This window comes from Mesitornis unicolor, unplaced genomic scaffold (genome assembly GCF_000695765.1).
Source record: "Mesitornis unicolor isolate BGI_N332 unplaced genomic scaffold, ASM69576v1 scaffold12805, whole genome shotgun sequence".
Taxonomy (NCBI): domain Eukaryota; kingdom Metazoa; phylum Chordata; class Aves; order Mesitornithiformes; family Mesitornithidae; genus Mesitornis; species Mesitornis unicolor.
Genome location: NW_010184893.1, coordinates 1 through 12,121, shown reverse-complemented (window position 1 = coordinate 12,121; position 12,121 = coordinate 1).

Sequence of the window (12,121 nt, the reverse complement as noted above, 5' to 3'; positions counted from 1 at the left end):
CCCTATCAGATTAACTATTATGCATGCTTCGGTTATACATTTAAATTATAAACTGATAGGTAGAAAATTCCTTGTCAGAAAGTTTGGAGTCTCTTGCCAGGGTCACATTTTCGTGCTGCTCAGTTGTCTTTCATGCAGCCTCTGGACCTAGGAAATCTTTATGATGTGCAGTCAAGAGGTTCAATGAAAACAAGATAGATCTGTCAGGTTTTCTCTGAATGAGAGCCAGTTAATCCAGCCAACCTATGAGGAAAAGAAAAACCAGACAACGTTACAGTGATGTCAGGAATCATGCTAACTAAACCAAAGTTAAAATCAGCAGTACTCCCAGGTACTTCCTCAGGTTATGGCACTTTCAAACACTTCAGATGCTTTTTCTATCAGAACTTTGCTCCCAACAAAGATACCTAGCATAGCACAGAGCTCTGACTTAAGAAGTCACACAGTTAAAACTGTCCTGGTTAGAAGAGTGGTTGCTACTCTTTTTAAGCCACATAGATTTACAACTGGAAATAGGTATAAATAGCTAGGGGAGGATGGGATCCCACATTAGGAGTCTAAGCACTTTCATATTGCTATAATAATGTCTTTATTACATTTACAGCACCACTGTACAGGTAAGCTGCAAGTAATAAAATCTAGCTCCATTAGACGACATTTACGTCTTTCTCACCTTGCCTTGTACAAATCACTGGTTCTGGTGCTGACAACCCATAGCCTTTGACTTTTCTTAGCCCAATCTATAGATGCCAAGAAAGCAAAAACTATGGCTGGTGGCCTTCAAAGAACTGTGTTTTTCTGCTACAGCTGCATGTGTGCATGTTCAAATACAGAGGATTACACACCAGTCTCAACACAGGGTAGCTCCTTTTGGCTTGCCCCTACCTATGGCTTTGGGAGCCCAGATTTGTTCTGTATCACCTCTGACAAGTTGAATGGGAAATCTCTGTCTGTGCCATGCCTAAATCCACTCTTTCAGATAATTCTTGTACTGTGTTATGTTTATAGCCTTCATAATAAAGAAATACAGTCACGAGAAGTTGGAACATGCTTCACAGTTCCCAAAAGGTAGAATTTAAAGCACCTGCAATGCTCCCAGCTATGCTGGGTTTCTAATCAGGGGCTCACAAGGGCACTAATTAGAAATGCTGATTAAGTCCACTGCTCTGTCTACAATATCTGGGTGCAAGTGTGGGCTTGTGTTTCTTACACTCATTATAAGCAGGTCCTCCCAGCCTTCATATTCGATTCAGCTCTGTTCACAACATCTGGGTCTGAGCTCAGATCCAGTTTCTTTACACAGTGTACACACATGTTGGTTGAGTCTGGATTCAAGCTCCTGGCATAGTTCCAGCTCTTCAGCAAACAATAACTAATTAAATTAATTCATGAAACAGAACACAGTATTAAGAATTTCACTCCAATGCCACAGAATTGTGTTTTATAGATCTTGTTTGCAAAGCATTGCAAGGAAGACTTTTAAACTACTTCTGTGTTCTGTCCTTATTCCCAGAGAAAAAAAAAAGAATTGAATGCTTATTAAATTAAATACATGCATTATGGATTTTTTTGTAAATTTCTTGTTGTTCTTTTCTTTCCCCAAAAAAATTACAATACCAGAGTTTACATATTCAACCTGAAAGCTGAACTCTAAATGCTCTTCACAGGGCAAAGCATGTCTTTTGTTATCTGTCTGATTAGCTCGGAAGGGGCATTGATGGACTCCAGAGGGAGCCGAAGCTGGGCAGCTCATGTTTCTCCTTTAGTTGGAAACTGGCAACACTTTGTGGTACCAAAAGTGAGGGTCATGAAAACAATCAGAGGCTTGAACACCTCTTCTGCGAAGAAATGTAGATTTAATAGGAAGTGCAGTAAGGAAAGCTCTGGGGAACAGTGTCACTCAATGGCTTAAAACTTTAACAGAGATTGTGTCAGGTTGACCATGGCTATCTGCCAGATGCAAACCCAGCTACTGTTTCACTCGCCCTTCTCAACAGGACAGGGGGAGAAAACAATATGAAAAAGCTCATGGGTTGAGATAAAGACAGGAAGATCACTTAACGAGTACCATCACAGGCAAAACAGACTTGACTTGGGGAAAATTAATTTAATTTATTGGCAATTAAATTAGAGTTGGATGGTGAGGAACAAAAGCAAAAAAACCTAAAATTCCCTCCCTCACCCACCCCCTTTTTCTCCCAGGCTCAAGTTCACGACTCCTCTGTCCCACCAGTTGCACCTTCCCTGCCTTGTGCTCCCAGAGACACTGAACCTCTGAGTGCTATGACATATATAAGTATACATATACAGTATATATAAATAAATTGGTAAATGATGATGATGTACATTAAACCCTAAGTACCATATCAGGCTGCACACACTTCAAATGTACAAATAGAGCAATACATTAATCTGCCACTTATTTTCTTCTCTAAATTTCTTACATGAGTTTAGAGCAAAGTTAATTAAGGCATTTAAGATTATGAACATGGTTCTAAGAGACTGTTGGGTCCTCTTGTTTACACTGTCCCCAATATGATTAGTAGCACTGCAAATGAAGATAGTTTGTCACAGGGGACTCACTTCTGAAGGGAGTAGAAGGTCCTATTTGCAGATGAAACGCACTCCTCAGGGAAGTCTGCTGCCTCCCAGGAGCCAGGGTCAAGGACATTCAGAGAAAACTCCCTATACTAGTTAAACCCTCTGACCACTACCCATTGATGGTCTTTCAGGTAGGCAGTGACAAGATTACAAGTAGTTTGAGAACAATGAAGAGGGATTTCAAGGGCTTGGAACGGCTGGTTAAGGGATTGGGAGCTCAAGTGGTGTTCTCCTCTATCCCACCAGTTGCAGGGCGATCTGAGGCAATAAACAGAAAGAGCCAGCAGATCAATGCCTGGCTCACAGACTGGTGCCACAGGCAGGACTTCGGGTTTTTTAATCACAGATCAATTTACACTTCACCGGCTTTGGTGGCAACAGATGAGGTACGTCTATCTCAAAGGGGCAAAAGTTTCCTGGGGCAAGAGTTAGCAGGGCTCATAGACAGAGCTTTAAACTAGATTTGAAGGGGGGAGGAGGGGAAGGGGATGTAACACAACTCACCAGCAATGGGCCTGTGGGTGAAGCGCCGACATTTGTGGGACAGTGCGCTTGTGAGACTCTTTGGACTACCATCCCAGTGCAGGTAGGGGATGGAGTTTCATGTATTAACCAAGATGCAAGGGTTACTGATGGGTTAGTAACCGTGGAAGCTCCTGAAAATGGCCTGGCAGAAATTAGGACTTCTCCCTGTGAAAAGGTTGCAGGGCCTTTAGCCCAACTGAATTAGTGTGTCTACACCAATGTACGCAGTATGGGCAATAAACAGGAGGAACTGGAAGCCATTGTGCATCAATTACGATATAGTAGCTATCATGGAAACATGGTGGAATGAATCACACAACTGGAGTGCTGCCATAGATGGGTATAAGCTCTTCAGAAGGGATAGGCAAGGAAGGAAAGGTGGTGGGGTGGCCATGTATGTTAGGGAATGCTATGACTGCATAGAGATTAGCGATAGTGACAACAGGGTTGAGTGCCTATGGGTGAGAATCAAGGGGAAGGTCAACAAGTCAGACATCATGGTGGGAGTTTGTTATAGACCACCTAACCAGGATGAAGAAATAGATAAAATATTCCATAGGCAGCTGAGAGAAGCGTCATGTTTGCTTGTACTCGTGTGGGACTTCAACTTCCCGGATATCTGCTGGAAATATAACACAGCAGAGAGGGAACAGTCCCGGAGGCTCCTGGAGTGTGTGGAAGATAACTTCTTGACACATCTAGTAAAGAAGTTGACAAGGGAAGGTGCCCTGCCAGACCTGCTGTTTGCAAACAGAAAAGGTCTTGTGGGGAATGTGATGGTTGGAGGCTGTCTTGGGCATAGTGATCATGAAATGACAGTTTTCAGTCCTTGGAGAAGCAAGGAGGGGGGTTAGCAGAACTGCCACTTTGGACTTCTGGCTCTTCTCTCTGATGTCCAATGATAGAACAAGGGGAAATGGGAGCAAGCTGGAGCACAGGAGGTTCAATCTGAACATAAGAGAAAGCTTTTTTACTGTGAGAATGACAGAGCACTGGAACAGGCTGCCCAGAGAGATTGTGGAGTCTCCTTCTCTGGAAACATTCAAAACCCGCCTGGACGCGTTCCTGTGTGACCTAGTCTAGGTGATCCTGCTCTGACAGGGGGGTTGGACTGGGTGATCTCTCGAGCTCCCTTCCAACTCCTAATATTCTGTGATTCTGTGAAAAAAACATCATGGTAATTTGTAATTGTTCAAACCATCTTCGCACACAGCGTGTTAGACAGGCCATGCTGGTATGCTTCAGAGATAAGACCAAATAATTTGGTTTAATGTTGCTGGTACAAATTGATCAACATGAGGGTCAGGAAAGATCTGTCCACTTTCAGGGCACTGCACAACCTCAGTATGTTGACAGTGAAGTTAACCTCTCAAAGCAGCCAATGCTGGCCAGAGACACAGACTTCAAATGTATGTGCAATTACACTGTTTTTAAGAAAAGGCACAATAAAATACTGTCTAGGCAGAGATTACTCTCAGGCGGTGTTAGCATTGCACCCGTGCTTCCTCCAGAGTCAATCAGGGATGGGCATCTTGGAAAGGTGGTTCACCCAACCTTTCAGGATGGACCCTATGCATCTGATTTTCCAAGTCCATCTCTTCTGGTGGTAAAGAGTTTCGTATTAAGGATATCACAGACTTGAAGAACCCATTACATCCTTAGAATTATCATCCATACAATTACCTAAAAATATTTTCTTCTTCTGCAAAATATTGCCTGTTTAACTTTGCAATTTTTTTACAGTTGCTATTCCAATGAATATACAGCATGATTACTCTATGTTTGAAAATAATGCAAGATGGCATTCTCCTACAGAAAACACTAACAGCCCAGGACTCTTACTAAATTAATATAAAAATATAATCAAGTATCTATGTCAATTACTATCTTATTAAACCAATTTTCCCCTGTTAAGGAATACAAGTTTTTGGTTTTGGTTCAATCAATGTAATAAAGACTCATACACTGTGACAGGTGTATCTGAGAGTAAGATGTATGGTTTCATGTTACATCTGAGGCCTTAGGAGATTTGTTCTTCTATAGATAGCTTCTGTTTAAGAAACTTTGACTTGGATTTTCTGTAGGACGGTTTATGTGTCACTCTCTAGACTCAACCTTGCTATGCTCTTTGGAGTCAGTGACATGAAAAGACTCAGCTGTGCCTGGGTTCTGCTTGCTCCTCCTCTATTTTTTATTTCTCACCTTTCCAGGCTGATATTGGCTGACATAGACACACCTAAAGTCACTTTCTGCTGTGCAGATGCTCTGAGATGACAGAGATGTGAACCTCCTAACTCTTCAGATGCCCTTTTTACCACAGGAGACTCAATCCCAGCAATGACACCACCTCACCACTTAGCAACATCTCACCGGGGACCCTGAACATGGCTGCAAGTCTTAAAGACTGGACGTGGTATGTGTGAACCCTGATATGGATAAACATTTCTGTACTGTACAGGGTAAAAAAAAGTCTCCTCTGATCTGAAGAGTGGAAAATGAAGTCATAGCTCTTCTGTCATAGCATCTTGGGAGGCTGCAATAACTCTATTTGTGGAAAAACCTTCACAAAGTGAAGTGAACATACTAGACAGTAGAATAAAATTATACTCATTGGACTATGGTTAGCTATGAATCCCACAGGGAGGAGACAAGTTCAAGGAACCAGAAACATAATGAAATACTTTTGTTTCACTTTGCAGTATCAGTTTCTTTCTGCGATGTCTATCTTTTAAGAGCCTCTATTCTAAACCCATGTAATGATGATCTAGGAAAGAAGCCTACAAGAGTTTCGTCCTGTCTGCTATTGCAGTTCATCCTCTACACTCTGCTCCATCCTAATTTGCATTTAGCCAGGAGGTCCCACCCCACTCTCTGAAGACACCAAGGAGAAGGTGGAGCTGAGCTGGATGGTTTCTTGCCCCAAAACACACAGCATGGACTGCAGCAGCAGAACTGAAGTTTGCAAAATGTAGCTGGCTAAAAAATAAAGCAGCAGCTTGCTTCTAAATAGTAACAGCAGCTTTTTTTTTTTTTTGGTTAAACAAGCAGCATAGGAATACTGTTATCCTCACTAGACACCGAATAAAAGAAAAATGGTAAAACATTACCATGTTATTGACTGACTGTTTTGTTTTCAGTTTGACACAAAAATAGAACAGTAATAATGATGAGATATGCAAAAGAATTATCAAAACACATGGAAAAATAAAAATGGAGATGAAGAAATAAAACCTGAAATGTGTTGAGAAGTTTGGCTCCTGTATAAACATTTCCTAATGCAGGCTGTCACAGCTGCTTACCCATCCCAGCACTGAAAGACTAAAACCAGAATATTTACAGCAACATACACTAAGAACATCTGGTTGTACTGCTAACACTGTGTGCAGCTTAGGCTGATTGCTTTTTCAGTATAAATTGTATGAGAAGCACCTGAATACCTTATTAACCATCTGCCACTGAACCTACTGAATCTGCCTCTTGCTACTACCATAAAAAAAACCAACCCAATGGTTCTGTAAATGGAAGGGGCAGAGCCAGTTGCCTGCAAATCATCAGCCACAGGCCAGCATCCCACTGCTCCTGCGAGGTAAATGCTCTTGAACCAGTGGGGTGGTGGGTTGTGCTGGCCAGGGTTGAGGATCGTGCAGTCTTTTGGCTGCATGTGGGGACATGCACATCAGCCCACTTGGACATCACTCAGAGAGGAGGGATGTGGTGTGATGGGGTGCTTCTCCTCCCAGAAGGCAGCCGTAACTTCCTGATTGCAAGTCAGTTGAAGGTATGGAGTGAGAAGCCTCCAGTCATTGCTCTCAAAGACAATCCTGGTCTCAAGCTCCAAGTTCACAAATCCCTGCAGCATCCAGGGCAAAGGGTGATCAGGAGCTCCAGCTCTGCTGCCCTACGCACAAGCAGCACAGATCCAAAGAGGATGAGCATCTTTGACTCCATTACAGCTCCCACAGATAAACTCCTGCAGAAACAGACTTAAGAAAGAAATCTCAGCACACGGGAAAGACAATCCTGTTGCTTGACCAATGCAGTGATGGAGGACGACGGATGAAAGTACGTGAAGAGTGTATTTGTATGAGGCGGGAAACAGATGGGGTTTTTACAGTTACTACAGAAAACTGGCAGGAACAGCAGCCTCCTGAAACACACAGCTGTCCCAAGAAACACCGCTGGGGAGAACTGGCAAACTTCATCCTCGCTGAGGACTTCCATGGGAGAAGAGATACCAACCACCTCAGCTAATGCCAGGGCTGCTCGCCGCCAAGAACTGAGCCCCATGGATGAAATAAATATGGTGCTGGAAGGAAAGAAGGCAGGAATATATTCTTGAGAAGCACAAAGCATTACAAAGAACTTCCAACAGCAATGGAAGTTGAAAGCTGATAGTAGGACATGAAAAAAAAAAACAACAAACTTCTTGGAGTGGGTAACATACAATTGAAATTAATTAAAAGTGGTGGAGAAGTGCTCACCCAGGGATGTGATAATGTTGTTAATGTGATTTGGAAGGCTGAGAACTAAGATTTGGATACACTCCCTGATGGCTTCTATTCATAACAAAGCAGACACAGCTGTTTGGGGAAATTGCAGCATAATCTCATCATTGGCAGATCCTACGGAAACAGTGCTGTATATCTTGAAAAGGACAGTACTTCAGATAGACAACTTTCTGCCTGATGAGCAATTAAGACATAGGCAGAGAAGAGAAACAGTGGAGCAAATGTTAAATTTTACTTACTGGAAAATGATAGAAAGGCAGTTTTTATTCACTTGTAAAACTGAAATGATCTGAAAATAGAGCCCTTCGTAGAGTGTGATTCTGTAACATTTCCAGAATGTCAGTGTTTTAGCAATTTTAATGCCTTTATAGTCAATAAATTTTAATCTCTTCATTATTTACATTATTACATATTTCATATCCATAGAAATATAGATATAAAACCAGGATATAGAATAGCTAATTGTAAGGAGTGAGAGGTTTCATATGCCAAATCAAAGTTTTTCAGCTATATTTTATTTTTTAGTCACCAGTAAACCAGGTTTTAGTTCATCCAAATTATTAATGAACTTATGCTGTTTTATCAAATTAATTTTATCACGATGATTATGGAAAAAACTGATTTTAAACATTTGCCACATTTAGCTTCAAAATTTTCTAAATTAAACTTTTTCACTTCACAGTTCCAAATAATATTTCAAGGTCAGATTTTCTTCATGTTTGCATGTTTAGAAGTTTTTAAAATGACAAGTCAAGTAACACAGAAAGGTTATTTCCTCCACAAATACATATTAGTATTTTCTTTTCCTAAATAACTGGGTGATAACAAGCCCAGTGGAGGACTATGGTTCTTGCTTTCACTAAGTCTATGAGAAGATGTTTCTTCTTCACTTTTTTCCTTGAGTCAGTATTTTGTCTTTACTTCCAGTTGCCTGAAGGATATCATCCACACCGAATGTGCCAGGTGTGGCCAAATACCCACATGGCTGCTCACCAAGCTCCTGAGTTCCTGAAAACCGAGCTCATGATGAACGAGATGACCACATAGCTGAGGGAGGACTGCTGAGAAAGATTCAGCCCAGGTCCTGCCTCCCACTAGAATCAACTGGAAAGCACCCAAATCAGACTACAGTCTCATCCCCTATGTCCTGCATGTTTCCACTCTTTGCTCTCTTTCTCCAGGGATTTTGCAGTCAAGGTTGCAGTAATATAATTTCCTTATGTGACACACTCAAGAGATCATTGTGAAGCAGCGTGACTTCTTTTTTTTCTGGAAATCACAGCCACGTGCATCACTACCAAAAGCACAGCCAAAGGTAAAGGCATTAAAGCAAGGTTAAAGCATCTCTCTCCATGACCTGAAGAAGTAATACTGAAAAATTAGGTGCCAACATGAAACCCCAGCCCTGGAAATCACTGTAGGTCCTGGCAGTACCACAACGTGTAACTGGCTTGCAAGTGCAACTTTCTTTTCTGAATAAAAAGAAAAAAATTAAAAGATGCTCCAAGTTAGAAGCATTCACATATAGCCTTCATTGTCTATGTATGGCAACTGGAGGACATCAACCCAGCAGGGAGAGCAAAGGGGTTTTGCTCTCTGCTCACTGTTTTTCCTTTGACTGAATACCCCTTTTCAGCAGCTTGGTCTCCCTGGAGAGCACACCCACAGCTTTTCCTGCCATGGCAGTGGCAATTCTGATGCAAAGAGCAGAAATCTTTGTACAGTTCCTTAGTTTACCTGCAGTTACACTATGGGGATCAGTATGTCTTCAACATAAACAGATCAAAAGCCTTCCTAGATAATGTATATAAATTATTTCCTTTTCATAAGAAACTTGTAAATATGTGGGGTTTTGTTTTGTTTTGTTTTGTTTTCATTTGTTTGTGTTTTTCTATATAATCATAGAATGGTTTAGGTTGGAAGGGACCTTGAAGATCATCCAGTCCAACCTCCCACTAGACCAGATTGCCCAAAGCCCTGTCCAACCTGGCCTTGAACACTTACAGGGATGGGGCATCTACAACTTCCCTGGGCAACCTGTGCCACTGTCTCACCACCCTCACAGTAAAGAATTTCTTCCTAATATCTAGTCTAAATCTACCCTCTTCCATTCCCCCTCATTCTATCACTACCTGTCCTTGTAAAAAGTCTCTCTCCAGCTTTCCTATAGGACCCCTTCAGGAACTGAAAGGACTCAACTGGTTTTCTTTTGGTTGTTTGTTTTTATTTTTTTTTTAAATTGCATTTTGTAATACAAATCTGAAGAGCTACCTTAATAATTTATTACCTGTGAGGACTGAATTGCCGAAGCATGTTATGAGGAAAGGATCCTGCTTACTGCTTTTTCAAAGGAGTACAGGATTTGGGATTAACATTTCTCATTATCAAAACTGACAAATTAGTTGAATTATTAACATCAGTCAAGTCTCCGCAAGGCATAAGCCTTAACAGTTGTTTTTTCAAGAGTTCTTTTTTAACATTTCCATTTGCTTTCAAATGTTCATTGTTGGACAAGGCAACATACCCTGATATAAGCAATCCTGTTAATCAGATACTCCCTCAAAAGGCATAATCTTTCTGATTGTCTTAGCAGTGGCAACCAGGAAGCTAATTTGATAACCAGAGCAACTTATCTTGAACAAAAATCTGGTTTTATTTTAATTCCATATAAATATACCTGTTTAAAGCTATAGGAACAGCTCATCCTTTCTGAGGCACAATGCTATTCAATTCAAAACTTCAAAGAAAAACAAATAGCAGAACCTCTGGGAAAACCACTGTGAAGAGAGATGGCATTAGATGGGGGCATCCTGGCTGTTTAAGTAGGAAGAGCTGGTAAATCAAGCAAGGTAAGTCCTCAGCCCAGAGCTCCAGATCATGTAGATCTATAATGCCACAGCAATGAGCCAAACACAGGCAGTACAAGGAAACCCTGAATTAAACCCTGAATTAAAGACCCAAAGGAGAGAAATTTATCACTGATCACCCCAACACATGGTAGAGCATATGAAAATTGCAAGAAAACAAGCAGTAAAGTTTTCTTAAAGTATAGTCAAGGCAAAAACCAATTCCTCCCAAACAAGTGGAAACAAACAGAAGAAAAATGAGGCATCAAACCAAGTCCATGCTGCCATAGGTCAGCCCACCTGTTAGATATGGACACATTACCCCAGGGCTGACCCCAAAATGCAAGGCACAGGGACAGCCCTCTGCACTCTTCCTTCTGCATGTGGATGCTAGCAGAGCCACCATGAATGCACCAGTTCACCACGCACAGTACCATTACTGTCAGGAGGACACAGTAGTGAAGGTGAGAGATGGACCATTAGTTCCTGGTGCTCTCCCCTGCCAGAAGGGAGGGAGGGAGCAGCAAAGGGAACCTGCCCATCCTTTCTGAGCACCTTCACCCTGCAGAGCTCAGCCAGAAACTTACTGTGTGCCTCTCTATTCAAAAACATGAACTGCACTTTATCATAAAATCTGCAACAGCTGGACGGTGGATGTGTTGGGCCCCATAACACTGCTTAATTTATTTCTGTACAGCATGAAATCTTGACTTAGAATTGTGAATTGTTTCCAAAATGATCATTGTTTTTTTTGTTAAGACTGCTAAATCTTTCCTGCCTTCCAGAAAACATCTGGGAGACAGAGAAAAATACATATAGCTATAACACACACAAAAAAGTTAATAAATTTGCTTCCTATTGGGCAAAAACCAGAAACACAGAAGCTTTGTCTACTCCAGCAAATTTATTTGCTGCTGAGAAAGCAGTTACAACTGATGCTGAACTCAGTTTAACTTCAATAGTAGCCAAGGGTAAACTGTCTTTCCACATAATTTTCTGAATTCTACTGAATTCAACAGCAAGTAGATGTGTCAGTTCTTAACTGAGTAACCAAATACGAATTTAGAACCCTAATTTTAGACTGCTAGGTTTACACATCTCAATTTGAACCACCACCCGTTCTGTAATGCTGTCAAACTTTCAAAAACATTACTGCAGTCAAACCTTCAGAAACATTACTGCAGATAGAGAGGCAACTTATCAGTAAAATCCAAAGTAAATGTAAAACATTATAAGAAATTCTGCTTGTTTGCTTTAACTCCAGTAAAAAACATCTTCCACAATTTTATCTATATTTCCAAAATATTTTTCCTTGTGACTTGAGACCTAAAGGGAAAAAACCACTGTCAATTTGTTTTTAAAAGTAGTGGCAAGATTAAAACTGTAGTAAAATCCAGATTGGGCTCCAGACTAGAGGACCCCAGTTACATCAGTTACAACATCCTAGTGAAGGACCCAAAGCTCGGTAAAGGACCCAAACTCTGTAAAGTACATGAAGTAGGTTTCCAGGTGTAATTCTAGCTGCTAGGAAGGCAGAAGGAACGTAATATATAATTAATTATATATATAAAGATTAATTATATAATCATTATATAAAATTAATATATAATTACACAGAATCACAAAATCACAGAACGTTAG